Here is a 19,108-nt window from a genome sequence, read left to right as displayed (position 1 = left end):
GATGAAAATATGACTGATTCTTTATGTATTTATTTTAGGGCTTATGCACAGGGGCAGTAAATGCTGAAATCTTGTGCAAAAATGGACCTTAGTGCAAACGTATGTAGCAACGGCCCTGACACCTAGGGGCCTAATGGTGACCTCTGGAGTCAGGGAGAGCTGACCTCCATCCTTGTAGAGTGGGTTATCAGGCATATATTCCAGATCCCAGCCACCCGATGGATCCCCTGAGCTCTTCCACAGCTAACCCGCTGTATACTCCTCAAGCTTCACCCCAGCTAACCAGCTGGGTCCTGGCCTGGCACTTGCTGAAGCTTTCCCACTTCTTCACTGTCCCCATCTGGTGAGAAGATGCTCTGTTACTTCTTCAGGAAATTTGGTTGGTGCCTATAGGTGGCGATAAGGCACCTAGAATAAAAACAAATTGTGCCACGTCCCATAAAGTACATTGCAAACTCTGGTACTTCTTCAGGCTTACTCACAGTAGTCTCTGGTAAAAAGGTGGATGGTCCTTTTAGTGGCGACTGCTTCCCCTTTACCTTCAACGTTCCCTGTCCGGCTGAACCTCTGTAACGCGATTGGACTCCAATCCTGCAGTGCCAACCCTTGGCTGCTTCTCCTGCTCCTGGATAGGCCTCAGGCAGCCTAGCAGCCGGGGTTCCCCAGGATAGGCTTCAGGCCTAGCAACCCGGGACGACATAACACACATTCACCCAGACAGCCATCTAGGTGGCACAGAACACTGATCACCTGACTCCACCCAAATAAATAGGCTCTCCCAGCAGGCCAAGGGACTATAGAAACCCCTGCCAATTGGCTAAGACACCCCATCCATTCATAATCTGACCTTGCTATGCCCTTGCCGATCTAACGTCATCAGCAACAGTGCCACCCAGTGACATAAGAGAAAGGGTGCAGCAACTCCAGAATTAGAGAGGGATCAGTGGATCTTCTGAAAATTAACCAGAACATATCTGGCAAACTAAATTTGTGAGCAACCCTGCCTAAACACCAGGGTGCTACACATATGCTAATGTCCAATATGGATGCGATGCATTGTGAACCACTGAAGGCCCAGGTCATTCTACTGCTTCTGCTCATTCAGGGCTGGTTGGAAGATTTAAACCTTCTAAGTGACACTAGGCACCGGCAGTGGTACACATGGTCATACATGGTGGACTCCAACAGACTCCTAATTTCCCCTTTATTATCCATTTATATGTTACGAATGTAAACATATAAATTATAATATAAAATAAATAAATATATATATATATATATATATATATATAAAATATTTAAATGTTCAACATCAGACCACAGACGCACAATTTTCCATTTTTTTATGCAACTCATAGCTACAGGGAAAGACTGACCATCACAGCCATGTGCATGGGCCCATTTAGCCCATCACTTCTCAACCCTTTTAGTTTCAGCATCCTTGAAAAGTGTGCAAATCTCGAGGCACCCAAGTCTAAAATGTAAATTATATGTTAATTGTACTATCAATGGGAAACCAGAGCCTGGTATGATGCATGCAACCACCTTGATAACATTAACTTAACATTATGAGCCCTCCATCTCCTCAGAGGCTCCTCCCATCGCATCAGTGGTCCTCCCATCGCATCAGTGGTCCTCCCATCGCATCAGTGGTCCTCCCATCGCATCAGTGGTCTTCCCATGACATCAGTGGTCCTCCCATCGCATCAGTGGTCCTCCCATCGCATCAGTGGTCCTCGCATCGCATCAGTGGTCCTCCCATCGCATCAGTGGTCTTCCCATGACATCAGTGGTCCTCCCATCGCATCAGTGGTCCTCCCATCGCATCAGTGGTCCTCCCATCGCATCAGTGGTCTTCCCATGACATCAGTGGTCCTTCCATCACATCAGATGTGCCTCCATCACATCTCCATCACGAGAGGTCTCTCCATCACATGAGAGGTCTCTCCATTACATGAGAGGTTCCTACTTTACATGAGAGGTCCCATCATCATATCAGAGGGCCCCCTGTACATTAGAGGTTCCACCATCTCATTACAGATTCCCCCTTCATAAAAAGTCCGCCCCCCCTGTCACATCAGAGGCCCCCCCACCATCGACTCATATATGACTCATACTTATAGAGGGAGAGGACAAGAAGTGAGAGGAAATCTCTCCGTAGGTCGGGAAATTCACTGCTGTAGGAGTTATCATGGGGGGGAAGGTGTCTCCACTCTGAAGCTTTATCACCAAATCCTTGTTTCCACGACAACCCAAACTTTTCAAAATACAGTTGTTACCGGAACAGGACAGAAAGTGAGGTGAAAAGGGGTACAGATGGCAAAACAAATGTTACCGGGGTGTTACACCTTCCCCATGCTATCCAAAACGTAAAAAAATATGTTTTTGGCTGGAGTTGCATTTAAATAATTTACCTGTTCCAACTTCCATACAAATTCAACTGAAAGCGGAGTTACGGTACGTTTTTTAAAACATTTTTATACATAAAATTACCCCCCTGTGACAGTCACTGCTTGGTGTCGACAAATTGGCCATCCTCAAAACTGTATTGTTTACTTGTATCTCTTGATACACAGCACGGCCACCCTGACTGTGGGCATCTAAAGCCTGCTGTGACCCTCTTCCAGGATTAGGCTACCCAGCATGCACCTCCTGATCTCGGCGCATGCGCAAGGGGAAGGAAGTGAGCCCCACTGTATGTCGGCTTGGTTTCCATAGCTCAATTCCCAATTTAAAATATGGCGCCCATTTCCACCTTGAATTGTGCCATTGCCGGTATTGAAATAACACAATGCCAGCTGCATGGGATGCCCATTGACTCCTGGCATTGATGATACAGCAACCCAAGAGCCAATGGAAAACCCGAAATGACGTACCTCGCCGCAGTGAGGTAGGACGGAAGTAAAGCTTTAAGACATCAGGAAAGGTACAAAACAGAAAAAAAAAAACTTTATCCAAAAACAAGTGGGGAGTGGGGGGGCTCTATTATTGAAGCCATAGTTGTGATTTGTGATTTAGGCTGGAATTCCACTTTAAGAACAAACCTAAAGAACCCGTCTTGTTAAAATGGCTACCATAGATGATGGATAAAAAAATAATAATTATAAATTACATCTTGCTGCTGTGATGACAGACATATTACCCTTTGTGCTCATAAATGTGCGGCAGCTGGGAAGTGGTTAAAGAAGAACAAAAGGCAAAACATTTTTCTCGTTTTTGGATAGAGCAAAGCCTCGTACGCACGATCTGATTGTTGGCCAACATAACTGCAGACTTTTGCCCGAAGGGCGTTGGCCCAAACTTGTCTTGCATGCACACGGCACACAATTGTTGGCCAACAATCACGAACGTAGTGATGTACTCCATGTTTTTTCAGCTCTTTAGCGCCACCCTTTGGTATCCTTCTGCTAATTTTGTGTTGGTAGAAGTTTGGTGAGTGTTGATTCGCGCTGTTCATTTCACGTTTCATTTCGTGCTTTTCAGCTTGTTTCTGATTAGCCGTTCGTCCACCAGACACGTTGAGGAATCGGAGGAGATAACTTGTTATTTATTATTGGCCTTGGACTTATTGCTTTGACATTTTTTGGGTTGAATAATAATGATTTGATTTCTTAAATTTTCTATATTTTTGGATGCATAGAATGCACTCTTTGGTTAAGTTCTATTGGCGAGCATGCGTGTTTATACTTTGGACTCTTGTCCGACGTACTTGTGTACACAGGCTCAGAAAGTCCAACAGACATTTATCCATGGAAATTTTTTAAAACCTGGTAGCCAACATTTGTCTGCGGAAAATACAACAACAATTGTCCGATGAAGCATACACATGGTCGGATTTACCACCAACAGCCTGTCATCGAACATGTCCCTTCGGGAAGTCCGATCGTGTGTACACAGCTTAAAGTGGTTGTATACTCATATTTTTTTTACTTTAACCTACAGGAAAGCCTATAGTAAGGCTTACCTGTAGGTAAAAAAATATCTCCTAAACCGTACAATATTCCCCTCGGTATGCGCCGCTGACTGCAGCGGCGCATGCGCACAAGAGGATTCTCGACTGTAAGTCCGGCAGTGGCCCGGCCGGGATGAAATCTCCCACACGCAATGCGCGGGAGTGACGATATCGCGGCTCCGGCCACTCACAGCGCCGGAGCCGCGATACCCGAAAGAAACGCTGAGGGAGCATGTCAGCTCCCTCGGCGTGGATCGGGCCAGATGTCGGGGCCTCGTTCTAAGGTAAGTATTTCATAATGAGCTAGTATGCGGTGCATACTAGCTCATTATGCCTTTTGCTTTGCAGGTGGTAAAAATAGAATAAAAAAATTAGCGGGTTTACTACCGCTTTAAGGGTTCTTAATAGTAAAGGGACTCTCTGTGCTACAGGTACACCCCGCATCCAGAGCACACTGAGCTATGGACAATCGGTCAGCTGTCACGTAGATGTAAACCCTAAGGCTACAGTCACGCCAGCCTCCGATCATTTAGGAGCGGGAACACAATCTGGAAAAATTTTAATTGTTCTCAGGTTAAGGCAACTAGAAAATTTCCCCCTTTATTTGGTTAAGTTCTCCTGCATTTAATGTACTTGCCTTTACAATCAATTTTTCATGCATTTATGTGCATTTGGACATGTTCCGAGTTTCCAATCTGCCTCTGGACACACAATTCTATTTTCTCTAAACACAGGCAAACTGAATGCACACGGATGCAGGCAAATGCCCAATGTGAATAAGGCTAGGCTCAAATATGTGTAATGTGATATTAAACACATTCCTGCAGCACACAAGAAAGATCACGCAGGTGAGCAGCAGCGCCAATAAATGTTGATGTAAAAAGACGAAATAAGAGTGGTGCATTTATTCAGTAACGTGACATGAATTAATATACTTAAAGCGGTAGTAAACCCGCAAATTTTTTATTTATTTTTTTAAACCTGCAAAGCAAAAGGCATAATGAGCTAGTATGCACCGCATACTAGCTCATTATGAAATACTTGCCTTAGAACGAGGCCCCAGACATCTGGCCCGATCCTGACATGCTCCCTCTGCGTTTCTTCCGGGTATCGCGGCTCCGGCGCTGTGAGTGGCCGGAGCCGCGATATCGTCACTCTAGCGCATGCGCGCGGGAGATTTCATTCCGGCCGGTCGGCCACTGCCGAATTTTCAGGCCGAGAACCCACTTGTGCGCATGCGCCGCTGCAGTCAGCGGCGCATACCGAGGGGAATATCTCCTAAACCGTACAGGTTTAGGAGATATTTTTTTTACCTACAGGTAAGCCTTATTATAGGCTTTCCTGTAGGTAAAAGTTAAAAAATTGACCATACAACCACTTTAAAGCAAGAACATAATAAGTATCCAAAACATACAAATAAATAAATTTGAATAAAAGTACAACTAAAAAGCCCAATGGTAGGAGTCAGTTCTCACAGAGATTTTTACCCCTATGATATTTTTATCTTTATCTTCATATCTTTATTTGAACTGACTCCTACCATTGGGCTTTCCTTGGACTTTTATTCACATGTATTTATTTGTAGGTTTTGGATACTTATCATGTTCATTCTTTAAGTATATTCATGTCGTTATTGAATAAGCGCACAACTCTTAATTCTTTTTACATTTGATTACGCAGTGTTTTTTGGGTACATTACCAAGTGGTTGCAGCTAATTCACGGTCATCTATACATTTATTATATATATATATATATATATATATATATATATATATATATATATATATATATATATATATATATATTTATTTTTGTTTTATTTTTTTTCTGAGTTTATTTTAAATTTATTCACTGTATATTTATGGTTTACAGTTACGGTGGATCCAATATCAGCCGTTTCAGCAGTGATAAACCGATGTTCGATTCATCTATGGGCAGCCTGGTTATACTGAAGCCGATCACTGCCAGTGGCTTTAGCCGCCGGCAGTGATCATTGTGTTCTGCTGGCAGGGGGGCCTTGTTGATAGAACACAATAGAGCTGCGGGACGGATTTCCCTTCAACACTGACTGTTTTTGGTAGGTATCAAGCAAATGTATATCCTTCCATCCTTGGTGGAAGGAAAGACAATTGTACAATCTATGGCTTGCTTAAAGTGGATGTAAACCCTCACATATGCCCAGCGAAGTGAACAGCCTCAGATGATATTCAGGGATGAAACCAATCTCCCTACATAAGTTTTACATGTATATCTGCTGTCTTCAGCTGTATATATCCTTTAGAAAGTGCACAGATTTTCTCTTCCTGGTCAGCAATGGGAGTAGGTTATTGGCATACAGCCAAGGCAGCTGGTTGGAGGAAATGGCAAAGCAAAGAAGGAATGCGCAGAGCTTTGCTGTGAGACGGCAAGCTGTCTGCTAATCTATTTATAGCAACTGTGCATGATGCACACTTCAGGCTGCGATCTCAAAAAAACTTGTCAGAAGTTATCAAGCGGATAACAGAGCTACTGAGCAGGAGAAAGCCACGGGACTCAAAGCTTTAAGAAAACACTGCAGATATACGGTGGATATAAAGTCTACACACCCGTTATAATGCCAGGTTTCTGTGATGTAAAAAGAAAATGAGACAATGTTCAATTATTTCAGAACTTTTTCCACTTTTAATGTGGCCTATAAACTGTACAACTCAGTTGATCCACAAACTGAAATCTTTTAGGTGGAGGGGAAAAAAAATAAAAAACATCTTGGTTTGGCAATATTTTCCCGCTCTTCTTTGCAAAAACACTCCAAATCTGTCAGAGGGCATCTCCTGTGCACAGCCCTCTTCAGATCACTCCACAGATTTTCAATGGGATTCAGGTCTGGGCTCCTGCTGGGCCATTCCAAAACTTGAATCTTCCTCTGGTGAAGCCAGTCCTTTGTTGATTTGAATGTATACTTTGTGTCGTTGTCACGCTAAAAGATGAAGTTCCTCTTCATGTTCAGCTTTCTAGCAGAAGCCTGACGGTTTTGTACCAATATTGACTGGTGTTTGGAACGGTTCATAATTCCCTCTACCTTGACTAAAGGCCCCTGTTCCAGCTGAAGAAAAACAGCCCCAAAGCATAATGCTGCCACCACCATGCTTCACGGTGAGTATGGTGTTCTTTTGGTGATGTTCAGTGTTCTTTTTTGCACCAAACATATCTTTTGGAAGCATGGCCAAAAAGTTCAGCCTTGGTTTCGTCAGACCAGAAACACATTTTCCCACATGCTTTTGGGAGACTCCAGATGTCTTTTTTTTACAAAATTTTGTTAGGCTTGGATGTTTTTCGTAAGAATAGGCTTCCGTGTTGCCACTCTACTCCATAGCCCAGACATATGAAGAATATGGGAGATTGTTGTCACATGTACCACACAGCCCGTACTTCCCGGATATTCCTTCAGCTCCTTTAACCACTTCAATACAGGGCACTTTCGCCCCCTTCCTTCCCAGCCCAATTTTCAGCTTTCAGCGCTCTAGCGCTTTCAGTGACAATTGCGCGGTCATGCTACACTGTACCCAAATGAAATTGTTATCATTTTGTTCGCACAAATAGAGCTTTATTTTGGTGGTATTTTTTCACGACTCCGTTTTTTATTTTTTGCGATATAAGCGCAAAAAAGCGGAAATTTGGAAAAAAAAACAATATTTTCTTTTTTCTATTTTAAAAGAAATCCAATAAAATCAAATTTTGTCATAAATTTAAGCCAAAATGTATTCTGCTACATGTTTTTGGTAAAAAAAATTCCGTTAAGTGTATAATAATTGGTTTGTGTGATCACGGACATATGTACGCAAATGATCAGGTACATATGTGTGCAGGTGATGACGTACATATGTGTGCAGATAATCATTGGGACATGTGATTTTAGTGGGACATATGTGGGGGACATGTGTTTTTATTATTAGGGACATGTATGTTTTGTATGTATGTTTTGGGGACATGTGTGGGGACATTGTGTTTATACTGTGTGGTGTGTTTACTGTGTGGTGATTTGTGTGTACACTAGACTGATGATCAGTGAGTAAAAAGCTGTAAAAAACATCTCATACTCACTGATCATCAGCCGGCTCTCCTCTCCTCAGCGATGACTTCTGTGTGAGGAGAGGAGGAGCCGATTGCCTAGCAACCGGCTGTTTGTTTACATCACATGACGGTCATGTGATCAGGAGGGCCAATCACAGAGCCCTCCTGCCGATCTGAGATGCGCCGTGTCCGAGTGACATGGGCGCATCGGGATCGCGCCGCTGCGCGGGCACGCGCGCGATCCCGCTACTTCTGATGGACGTTCCTGAACGTCCTATCAGGAGTAGACGGCTCCCACCCGGCCGTATATGTGAATTGGCCGGGTGGGAAGTGGTTAAACGTTGCTGTAGCCTCTTGGCAGCCTACCTGACCAGTTTTCTTCTCGTCTTTTGATCAATTTTGGAGGGACGTCCAGTTCTTGGTAATGTCACTGCTGTGCCAGATTTTTTCCTCTTGATGATGACTGTCATCACTGTGTTCCATGGTATATCTAATGCCTTGGAAATTCTTATATCCTCTTCTCCTGACTGATACCTTTTAACAATGAGATCCCTCTGATGCTTTGGAAGCTCTCTGCGGACCATGGCTTTTGCTGTAGGATGCTACTAAAGAAATGTCAGGAAAGACCTACTAGAACAGCTGAACTTCATTTGGGGTTTATTTGGGGCACTTCAAATGATGACAGGTGTGTACTGACTCCTTTAACATGAGGTTGAATATGATTGCTTAATTCTGAACACAGCTACATCCCCAGTTATAAGAGGGTGTGCACACTTATGCAACCACATTTCTTTATTTAAAATTTTTTTACTTCCCTCCTAAAAGATTTTGGTTTGTTTTTCAACTGAGTTGTACAGTTTTTAGGTCACTTACCCGACCGCTGCGCGCCAATATAAGTCGGCACAATGGCAGCGGTGGGCAAATGGGAATACCTGTATGTCCCCTTTAATTAGTGGGGCTAGCAGGTGCGCACGCCCTCCACATGTACAGCTTGACCGTGTCCGCGGGACCAGCGGACTCTATGTCCGCCGGTCTCCCGGCGATCGTGTCACGGAGCCGCAGAACAGGGAAGTGCCTATGTAAACAAGGCATTTCCCCATTCTACCTTGTGACATGATAGAGGTCTACTGTTCCCTGTCATCGGGAGCAGTGATCTCTGTCATGTCCTAGGTAGCCCATCCCCCCACAGTTAGAATAACTCCCTAGGACACACTTATCCTCTTGATCGCCCCCTAGTGGTTAACACCTTCACTGCCAGTGTAATTTACACAGTAATCAGTGCAATTTTATAGCACTGATCGCTGTATAAATGACAATGGTCCCAAAATATTATCAAAAGTGTCCGACGTGTCCGCCATAATGTCGCAGTCACAAATAAATTGCAGATCGCTGCCGTTACTAATAAAAAAAATTATAAAAATGTCATAAATCTATCCCAAGGGTGATCGGAGATTCGCTGTCCAAGGGCCTCGGCTATGGAATGCTCTACCAATCAACATCCGCCTGGAAGAAAATCACCTGGCTTTTAGGAAAAAACTCAAGACCTTCCTCTTTTAGCAGATGATCAAAGCTCGCCACAGCACCTAGAGGCGATTCAGTTCACATTGTGCGCTATACAAGTATTTCATTCATTCATCCCCTATTTTCTAGAAATCAATATATGCTTATTGCGATTTTTTTTTTTTTTACCAAAAATATGTAAAAAAATACATATCGGCCTAAACTGAGGAAAAAATTTGTTTTTTAAATCTATTTTTGGGGGATATTTATTATAGCAAAAAGTAAAAAATATTGCTTTTTTTTTCAAAATTGTTGCTCTTTTTTTGTTAATAGCGCAAAAAAGAAAAAACGCAGAGGTGATCAAATACCACCGAAAGAAAGCTCTACTTGTGGGGGAAAAAAATGTCATTGATGTTGTTTGGGTACAACGTCGCACGACCGTGCAATTGTCAGTTAAAGCGACGCAGTGCCGAGTCACAAAAATTGCTCCGGTCAGGAAGGGGGGTAAAATCCTCCCGGGGCTGAAGTGGTTAAGCAATCTATGATGACACGGTCACTTGTAGTCTCCACCAGGGAAGCATGTGATAACACAGGAAAATGGTTGGGAGACGGGGACAGAGGAAAGTATCTGAAGGAAGACCTTCATGGCAGGATCACCGGCTGTTTAATGAAAAATTGAAGATTAAAAAAAGATTCGGAATGCCATTAACATTTCAGACATTGTGACTGGGTCTAGGTTTGCTTGAATGAATGTGGCCAGGGGCGGACTGACAACTCATGGGGCCCCCGGGCAATAGGAGATTATGGGGCCCCCTGGCAATCAGAGATTATGGGGCCACACAGTAGACACAAACACACACACACACAGTATACAATCACACAGTATACACAGACATGTTTCTATTGGCTGAGAAGGTACTTTAGAGGTGGGGCAGCTATAATCTCAGGATTCTTAGACCAAAAGGATGTCGGTAAGGGACATTTCAGGGACAGATGTAAAAAAAAAAACACAAATTTTTACATACTGTCCCTGGTTTTACTGAGGCTGGCAACCCTGATGGGGCCCCCTAGTGGCATGGGGCCCTCGGGCAGTGCCCGAGTGGCCCAATGGTCAGTCCGCCCCTGAATGTGGCTTTTCACAGGAGAGCTTTTCACTAAGTAATGTCTGCGCTCCTAAGCAGGGCCAGGGCAAGGGGCGGGCAGGAGGGACAGCTGGTTTATTGCACACATGTGGGCGCCTTAACCCTAAGGGTATGGGGGGCACGGGTGCAGTTTGGCATTTTTGACCCGCGCACTGGATGGCCTTGTCCCGGCGCTGCTCCTAAGAGGACGCCACAAAGCTCAACGTAGCAGATGGTGCTATAGCCCAGCTCCAGGAAACCTAGAAATGGTCAGCCCCACTGAAAGGGTTAAAGTGGAATTGAACCCAAAAGCATACATTTATTATATTGCAGCTCACCAGACGTGATGGCTGCATTAGTTTTCCTTTTTTTAGGCTTTCTATTTTCATCTGATGATCTGGCCAGTAAGTCCTGTTGTTTTTCAAAAGAACAAGCTATCTTCCAGATGTATCGGGGTACACAGAGGAAACAAACCATTTATAGTACCACTGGCTGGGGTGCTTATAATGATTAGCATTTATTTATTAATATAAAACTTTTATCCCAAAAGGAAAAAAAAAAAACAGTTTGCTGTAACTGGTTTTATACAGTGTGAGCTGGAGTTTGATTTCAATATGTTAGTGTATGTAAATCTGCTATAGTATGTCCAACACTCCCCCCCCCCCCCCAGACCTCCCCCTTTAGACTGACAATGCTGCTGTCCAAAGGTGCCTCATGTGCTCCTTCATCCAGAGTGGGACACTCTAAGGCTTGATTCACACCTATGCATTTTTAGTGCTTTTTGCATTTTGCAGAATTGCACTACAGTCTATTTAACATGGATTCCTATGGAAGACGTTCTGTAGTGCAAATCTGAAAAATGCAAAAAGCTCTAAAAATGACATGGTGTGAATCCAGCCTAATACAGGAGGTGTGTTACTGGCCAGATCACAAGGTAAAAAAAAACGAATGCAGCCACAGCATCTAATGATTACTAAGCTGCAATATGTGATTAGAGAGAGCACTGGTTTGGCAGCTGATTTCAGCCAATGATTTTCAGTCAGCTGATCGGCTGTGGCCAATCACACACACAGAGTTCTGTGTTTACAAAAACACAGAACTCTCTCTACTGTGAACAGTGATCTGGCTGTTGCAGGGAGAATAATCAGCCAGATAGTTAGGTTTAAAGCAGCACATATTACACATAGTTAGGCACACAGTTAATCCTTTGATTCCCTCTTGATGTTAACCCCTTCCCAGCCAATGTCAGTACAGTGACAGTGTATAGTATTATCCCTGATCACTATTAGTGTCATTATTGATGGAAGTGTCAGTTAGCCCTCGTTCACACTGGAGCGGCTCCTCATGCGATTTGAACAGGTCAAGTCGCACCCTATTTCCGGCAATCGCACTGTTCAAATTGGTGCGACGCCGACTATGCGGTGCCTCGTCCATTTGAAAAAGTCGTTTCTGCACTACTTTTGCCTATTTCGGGGTGTGACTCTGGGTGCATGAAGCCACACAGATGTCTTCCGAGTCGCACTAACATGCGGCTTTGAAAGCGTGTGATTTCAGGTGAAGTTGCACGATTTCAAAGCTGCGGTCAATGTGAACGTGGGGCTAATGAACCTCCCAGCCAGCGTCAGCTAGCACCAGATTGCCCGCCACACTGTCGCAGTCGCACGTTTATTTACTAAGGCTGGAGAGTGCAAAATCCGGCTCACTTCTTCATAGAAACAATTCGGCTTTCAGGTTTTATAGCCAAAGCTTAATTTAACAAGCTGAGGTTAAAATCTGATTGGCTACCATGCACAGCTGCACAAGGTTCTGAGTGCACCGGCTTTAGTAAATCTACTACTATAAGTCGCTGGTCATCGCCATAACCAGTATAGCTTCTATAGCAGCATAAATTACAGTATGTATATATATATATATCCCATAGTTTGTGGATGCTATAACCTTCACACAAACCAAATAACATGCATTTATTTGGATTATTATTATTATTTTATTTTTTTTATCAGACGTGTAGCAGAAAACATTTTGACCTAAATGTATGAAGAAACTTTATTTTTTTTTATTTATTGGATATGTTTTGTAACAAAGAAAATATTGTTTTTATTTTTTGAGGGTAATTCTTCGTTTATATCACAAACAAAAAAATAAAAATAAAATTTAAAAAATTCCACCAAAGGAAAGCTCAGTTTTTGTGAAAAAAAATTTTTTTTTTTTTTTTTGGGTGCAGTGTTATAGGGCCGCACAATTACCAGTTAAAGTAGCGGGGTGTTGACTAGCAAACAATGCCCTGGTCATGAAGGGGGTAAAATCTTCCAAATCTCAAGTGGGTCAAGTGACACTAAACAATATCCTTCTTTTCCAAAAAAAAAAAAAAAAAAAAATCCATGCACATCCACTACTCAATAGCCCTGTATTGTGTTTTTCATTAACCGCTTTCGGACCACCCTATAGCAGTTTTACTTCTACAGGGGGTGGCACCTGTGCTCTGGATCATGTAGATATACACTTCTGGGTAGGGGGTACGCAAGCATGCCACCGGTGGCTCACTTCCACTGTCATTCTACACAGCGGAATCCGATTGGTGAATGCGTTGGTTTTTCGATATCCGCCGGCACCTGCCAATCGTCGGTGAGAGAGGCAGAACTGCGATCTGCCTATATAAACCAGGCGGCAGTTCTGACAAGGGGGGGGGGGGGAGGAGGGATGGAATTTGTGTCAGGGAATAAAATCCATCTCTTCCCCTAGTAAAAGCACCTCACACAGTACACACAAACACTGGCTAGGCACACAGTCAACCCCTTCCCATCCAGTGCCATTAGTACAGTGACCTTTCCTAATTTTTTTTTTTTTTTAGCACTGATCACTGTATTAGTGTCACTGATTCCCACAAAATGTCAGAATGTCTGCCGCAATATTGCAGTCCCGCTATAAGTCGCTGATCACTGCCATTACTTATATAAATAAAAATATGCCATTTATTTTTTAAAATTTTGGTAATTTTTTTGTTTATATCACAAAAAATAAAAACCTCCAGAGGTGATCAAATTCCACATATATATTTTGGTTGCAGTGTTATATGAGCACGCAATTACCCTATAACTCTTGCGCAAGCCAATCAATATACACATATCTGGATTTTTTTATTTTTTATTTTTTTTACCAAAATGATGTAGCAGAATAAATGTTGGCCTAAATTTTATGAAGAAATTCGATTTTTTTTTATTGGATATGTTTTATAGCAGAAACAAAAATTTTTTTTTTTTCAAAATTGTCGGTCTTTTTTTGTTTTATAGCGCGAAAAATAAAAACCACAGAGGTGTTCGAATACCACCAAAAGAGAGCTCTGTTTGTGGGGGGGAAAAAAAGGGATATAAATTTTGTTTGGGTACAGCGTCACACGACCACGCAATTGTCAGTTAAAATAAGGCAGTGCTGTATGGGGAAAAGAAAACGGCCTGGACAGGAAGGGGGGCACGCAACATACAGGGGTATACAATGTAATACTGACCTATAATCACACACATAGGTTGGACTTGTGTCTTTTTTTCGACCTCACCTACTATGTAACTATATCTTCCAAGGGTTCAAGTGGTTAAAGTAGAAAAAAAAATACCCTGGTCATGAAATGGGTAAAATCTTCCAGATCTCAAGTGGTTAAAGTGGTTGTAAACCACTTTTCTCTACAAGTAAGCCTATAATGAGGCTTACCTGTAGGTACAGTACTGGAGATATCTCCTAAACCTGCATGGTTTAGGAGATATTTACCATACACGATTGCGCCAACATCCTCCACTGAAGAACGGGCACTCTAAAGCAGTCCGTGACCGTCGGCTCTCTCTCGTGCGCGCGCGCAGGAGTGACATCACACGACTCCAGCCAGTCACAGAGCCGGAGTCCACAGCCCCCCGGAAACGAACAGGGGTGAAAATGAACGCGGCCACCAGCAGAGACCTCGGGGACATCGTTTGCAGGTAAGTGCAGCAAAATGGGTTAGTATGCGATGCATACTAGCCCATAATGCTTCTACTTTGCACGGGGGAAAAAAGGAAGTAAAACCCATCAGGGTGCAGGAGAAGGTGGCTACATTCCTACAGACAGTGGGACGATGGAAAACGAACGTAGCCACGCTCTAACAGGAAGTCAGATCACAGCAGCCACACAAAAAAAAAAAGGAATTAGTAGATTTGGAGGAGAGTGACAGCGATCGATATTTTCTACTTTGTTGCAAAACGTATCCAATAAAAAAAATAAAAAAAAAAAAGTTTCTTCATACATTTAAGTCAAAATGTTTTCTGCTACATGTCTGATGAAAAAAAAAATTATAATAATCCAAATAAATGCATGTTAATTGGTTTGTGTGAAAGTTATAGCATTCACAAACTATGGGATATATACTGGAATTTATGCAGCTATAGAAGCTATACTGGTAATGGCGATGACCAGCGACTTATAAGAGTAGATTTACTAAAACCGGTGCACTCAGAATCTGGTGCAGCAGTGCATGGTAGCCAATCAGGTTTGAACCTCAGCTTGTTAAATTAAGCTTTTGGCTGTAAAACTTGGAAGCTGATTGGTTTCTATGCATAAGTGAGCCCGATTTTGCACTCCCCAGCCTTAGTAAATAAACTCCAGTGTGCGACTGCGATAGTGTGGCAGAAAATCTGACACTAGCTGATGCTGACTGGGAGGTTCACCAGCCCCACGTTCACATTGACTGCAGCTTTGAAATCGTGCAACTTCACCTGAAATCGCATGCTTTCAAAGCTGCATGTCAGTGCGACTCGGAAAGACATCTGTGTGGCTTCATGCAACCAGAGTCGCACCCAAAATCGCCAAAAGTAGTGAAGGAACTACTTTTTCAAATCGACACGCCACCGATTTGAACAGTGCAATTTGCCGGCAATAGGGTGTGACATCACGCGACTCCGGCCAGTCACAGACCCCGGAGTCCACAGCCCCAGAAGGAAGAGGGGTTGAAGATGGATGCGGCCACCAGGAACATTCTTTGCAGGTAAGTGCAAAAAAATGGGCTAGTATGCAATGCATACTAGCGCATTATGCTTTTACTTTGCAGGGGGGAAAAAAAAAGGAAGTAAAACCCATCAGGGTACAAGAGAAGGTGGCTACATTCCTACAGACAGTGGGACGATGGAGAACGAATGTAGCTACCCTCTAACAGGAAGTCAGATCACGGCAGCCACACAAAAAAACAAACAATTCTGAGATTTGGAGGAGAGTGACAGCGATCGAAATGACTTTTTTGAGTTAAGAATACATAGTATCATTTTTTTTTTTTTTTTTAAAACCAGCATTTAGTGTCATTTTAACATTCATCAGTGGCACATGCAGTATAGTATTAGCAGATATCATAAATGAGAATTGGAAAATTACCTGGGTTACAGGTTTACTTGTCCCGACGTCGTAAATAGGAGTCCATCTCTGCAAAAAATGCGAGGAGATCAGGGTTAGACGGACTCTGAAAGGACGGTTCCTCCAATGTGGCAGACTTTTCTGCATCTGACGTGACGACTCTGTGCAGCCAGGTGACTGGAGCTGACTGCCCTCCCACTGACACTCTATTCCACCCTAATCTCAGGGCAGGCTGCTCATTGGTCAACAAAGACTGACAATGAGGACAAGCTTCCATGTATCCTCTGCTACGGTCCCTAGATCCTGGACTGCTGGAGGTCCACAGACTAAGTTCAGCTAGTCCAGCCTAGGGACTGCTAGACAGATGGGCAGAAGACGCATTTGGGGTCGATTTACTAAAGGCAAATAGACTGCGCACTTTGGATGTTAGTTTAGCTTAGTAAATGAGGTAAAGCTTCACTTTGCAAAGAATACCCAATCACACGCACGGAAATTATAAAAAAAAAAAAAATGCATTTTTGCTTGCACATGATTGGATATTGCCAGTCGGTAGGTGCAGGTGCCGATCACATACGATGTCTGAGCAATGCGAGTTCAGCCATACAGTTGTTATGGCTGAGCTCGCATTGGATTCGCACAGAAGGACTTGTTTTTTTTTTCCCCGCTCTGGAATCGCATTGAATGGGTGTTCTCACCTATGCGATCCAAATCCTGTACGAATCCACAGTTTACACTGCGATCTGTGAGCCGTTCTGGGGTTGTCATTAACAATGTATTGATACCCGCAGCGGTTTCCGAAGCGGGCAGTGTGAACTGCCTGCGGAAGAGAAGCGATGTGGGAACTGGCGCTTGTAATCACGCTGGTTCTAGTCTGTACCTAGGCTTAAAGAACACCCCAGTCACAAACATCGATCAATTTTAGACGCATTCTGTATTGATTTAATTTTACTGTTATCTATGAGCCCAGGCTCACACTGATGTGGTGCGGGACACTGCATGTACTTCTATGCAGCACATTGAAGTGCAAATTACATGCGGTGCGGGACACTCTGGGGTGCGATTTGAGCCATGGATTTGTATGGCTCAAATTGCACCAAACTCGTATATGCCCCCCCCCCTTTTTTTTTTTTTTTTGTCCGCACCAGAATATACAATATATTACATATTCTGCAAATCGTGCTGTTTTGCAAACCGATTTCTGGGGAGGGGCATTAACATACACGCCGCAGTCAGTTTGCATGAACAGGTTAAGATTTTAATTGGGTGCGGAATCTGCAGCAAATTTGCACAGCATCTAGTGTGAACCCGGGCTGAAGAGGGATCTCTGGTGTAATGCAGCGAGTACTCAGGTTTTATTATAAAATACAAATGTACATAGTTACAAAGAAGTTCTGTAAATACAAACAAAGCCTTCAACCCCTTAATGGCCCTTTTAACCCCTTACTGACAAGGGTCCAAACAAATCCAAACGCCTGAAACCAGTTTTGCAACTATGACATGTCATGGTAAAACTGCACATACCATCACCATTATTTAGTTTATCCAGGTGAATTATAATTGTTTTTTTTGGTTTTTTTTGGACAAATTTGGCCATTTTGTGGTAAAGTAAAAAAAATAAAAATCAGAGGGCGGGTAAATGGGGGGGGGGGGGGTTCGGCAGAGGACACTACAGTGGGAGGTGTGTGATGTGAAGGGGGCAGAGAACATAGCATTGGGGGGTACAGAACACTACTATGGGGGGAGGGGGCAGAGGACACTATAATGGGGTGGGGGGGTGAGTGATTTGAAGGGGGCAGGGGATTCTGCATTGGGGGGTACAGAACACTACTATGGGGGGAGGAGGCAGAGGACACTACAATGGGGGGCGGGTGATGTGAAGGGGGCAGAAGACACAGCATTGGGGGGTACAGAACACTATTATGGGGGGAGGGGGCAGAGGACACTATAATGGGGTGGGGGGTGAGTGATTTGAAGGGGGCAGGGGATTCTGCGTTGGGGGGTACAGAACACTACTATAGGGGGAGGAGGCAGAGGACACTACAATGGGGGGCGGGTGATGTGAAGGGGGCAGAAGACACAGCATTGGGGGTACAGAACACTACTATGGGGGGAGGGGGCAGAGGACACTATAATGGGGTGGGGGGTGAGTTATTTGAAGGGGGCAGGGGATTCTGCATTGGGGGGTACAGAACACTACTATGGGGGGAGGAGGCAGAGGACACTACAATGGGGGGCGGGTGATGTGAAGGGGGAAAAAGACAGCATTGGGGGGTACAGAACACTACTATGGGGGGAGTGGGGCAGAGGACACTACAGTGGTGGGGGGGTGATTTGAAGGGGGCAGAAGGACACTGCATGGGGGGGCAGAGGGCATCAGAGCAGGGGGATGATGTGAAGGGGGCAGAGGACACAGAATTGGGGGGTACAGAATACTACTATGGGGGGAGGGGGGCAGAGGACACTACAGTGGTGGGGGGTGATTTGAAGGGGGCAGAAGATACTGCAGGGGGAGGGCAGAGGGCATCAGAGCAGGGGGATGATGTGAAGGGGGTAGAGGACACAGCATTGGGGTTTACAGAACACTAAAGAAAGATTATAAGCTGCGCTAAATTCCACATACACCAAAATATGTGTAAATAAATAAAGTGATGTGTAAATAAATAAAGTGACAATAAATTATGGGCTTTAACCAGCCAATTTTGTTGCGAAACGCGTAGGGCTGGGCGATACGCTAACGTCACCTCGTGTTTGGGAACAGTTCCAGGAGAACAGGTCTGTCCGTACGCGTCCGGCCAGCGCAACGGACTTAAGGCTGATGATTTCTGTATATACTGTAAGTGCAATTTTTTTTTTTGGGGGGGGATTTTAGTGATAAAAGGTTTTTACACTATCTGGCGCTCTATTTCTCTTCTATGGTTTTGGTGCATCTACCCTGAGCCCCTTTAAATTGATGGGAAGGATTTCTTGGAAGTATTTTCTACAATCCTCATACTGAAGTGGTTGTGTAAGAGCATCGAGGACCTCTTTGGAGTGGGAGACAACTATATATTTACATGCCTTCTGTGACCCTCTGTAGTGGGGGGGGGGGGGTCATGAATTTTCGGTAAGCAGCAAATC

At 43.9% G+C, this 19,108-nt stretch overlaps 1 protein-coding gene across 3 annotated transcripts in view; it reads right to left on the bottom strand.

Annotated features, from left to right (window-relative positions):
- The window catches only part of TC2N (tandem C2 domains, nuclear), a 141,270-nt gene that overhangs the window by 96,326 nt on the left and 25,836 nt on the right, over positions 1–19,108 (bottom strand). For 2 of the 3 annotated variants that reach the window (XM_077466755.1, XM_077466754.1), the window contains exon 2: positions 16,013–16,060. The exons of the other annotated variant lie outside the window; for it this stretch is intronic. The gene's annotated coding sequence lies outside the window, so the exon portion shown is untranslated. The remainder of the gene's footprint in view (positions 1–16,012; positions 16,061–19,108) is intronic. 3 annotated transcript variants of the gene reach the window in all.

The sequence above is a fragment of the Lithobates pipiens genome, unplaced genomic scaffold, assembly GCF_037356315.1.
Source record: "Lithobates pipiens isolate NorthernLeopardFrog02 unplaced genomic scaffold, aLitPip1_a1.2 Scaffold_37, whole genome shotgun sequence".
Taxonomy (NCBI): Eukaryota; Metazoa; Chordata; class Amphibia; order Anura; family Ranidae; genus Lithobates; species Lithobates pipiens.
The sequence above is the reverse complement of the archived record's forward strand: the minus strand, read 5'-3'. Positions and strand labels throughout refer to the sequence as shown.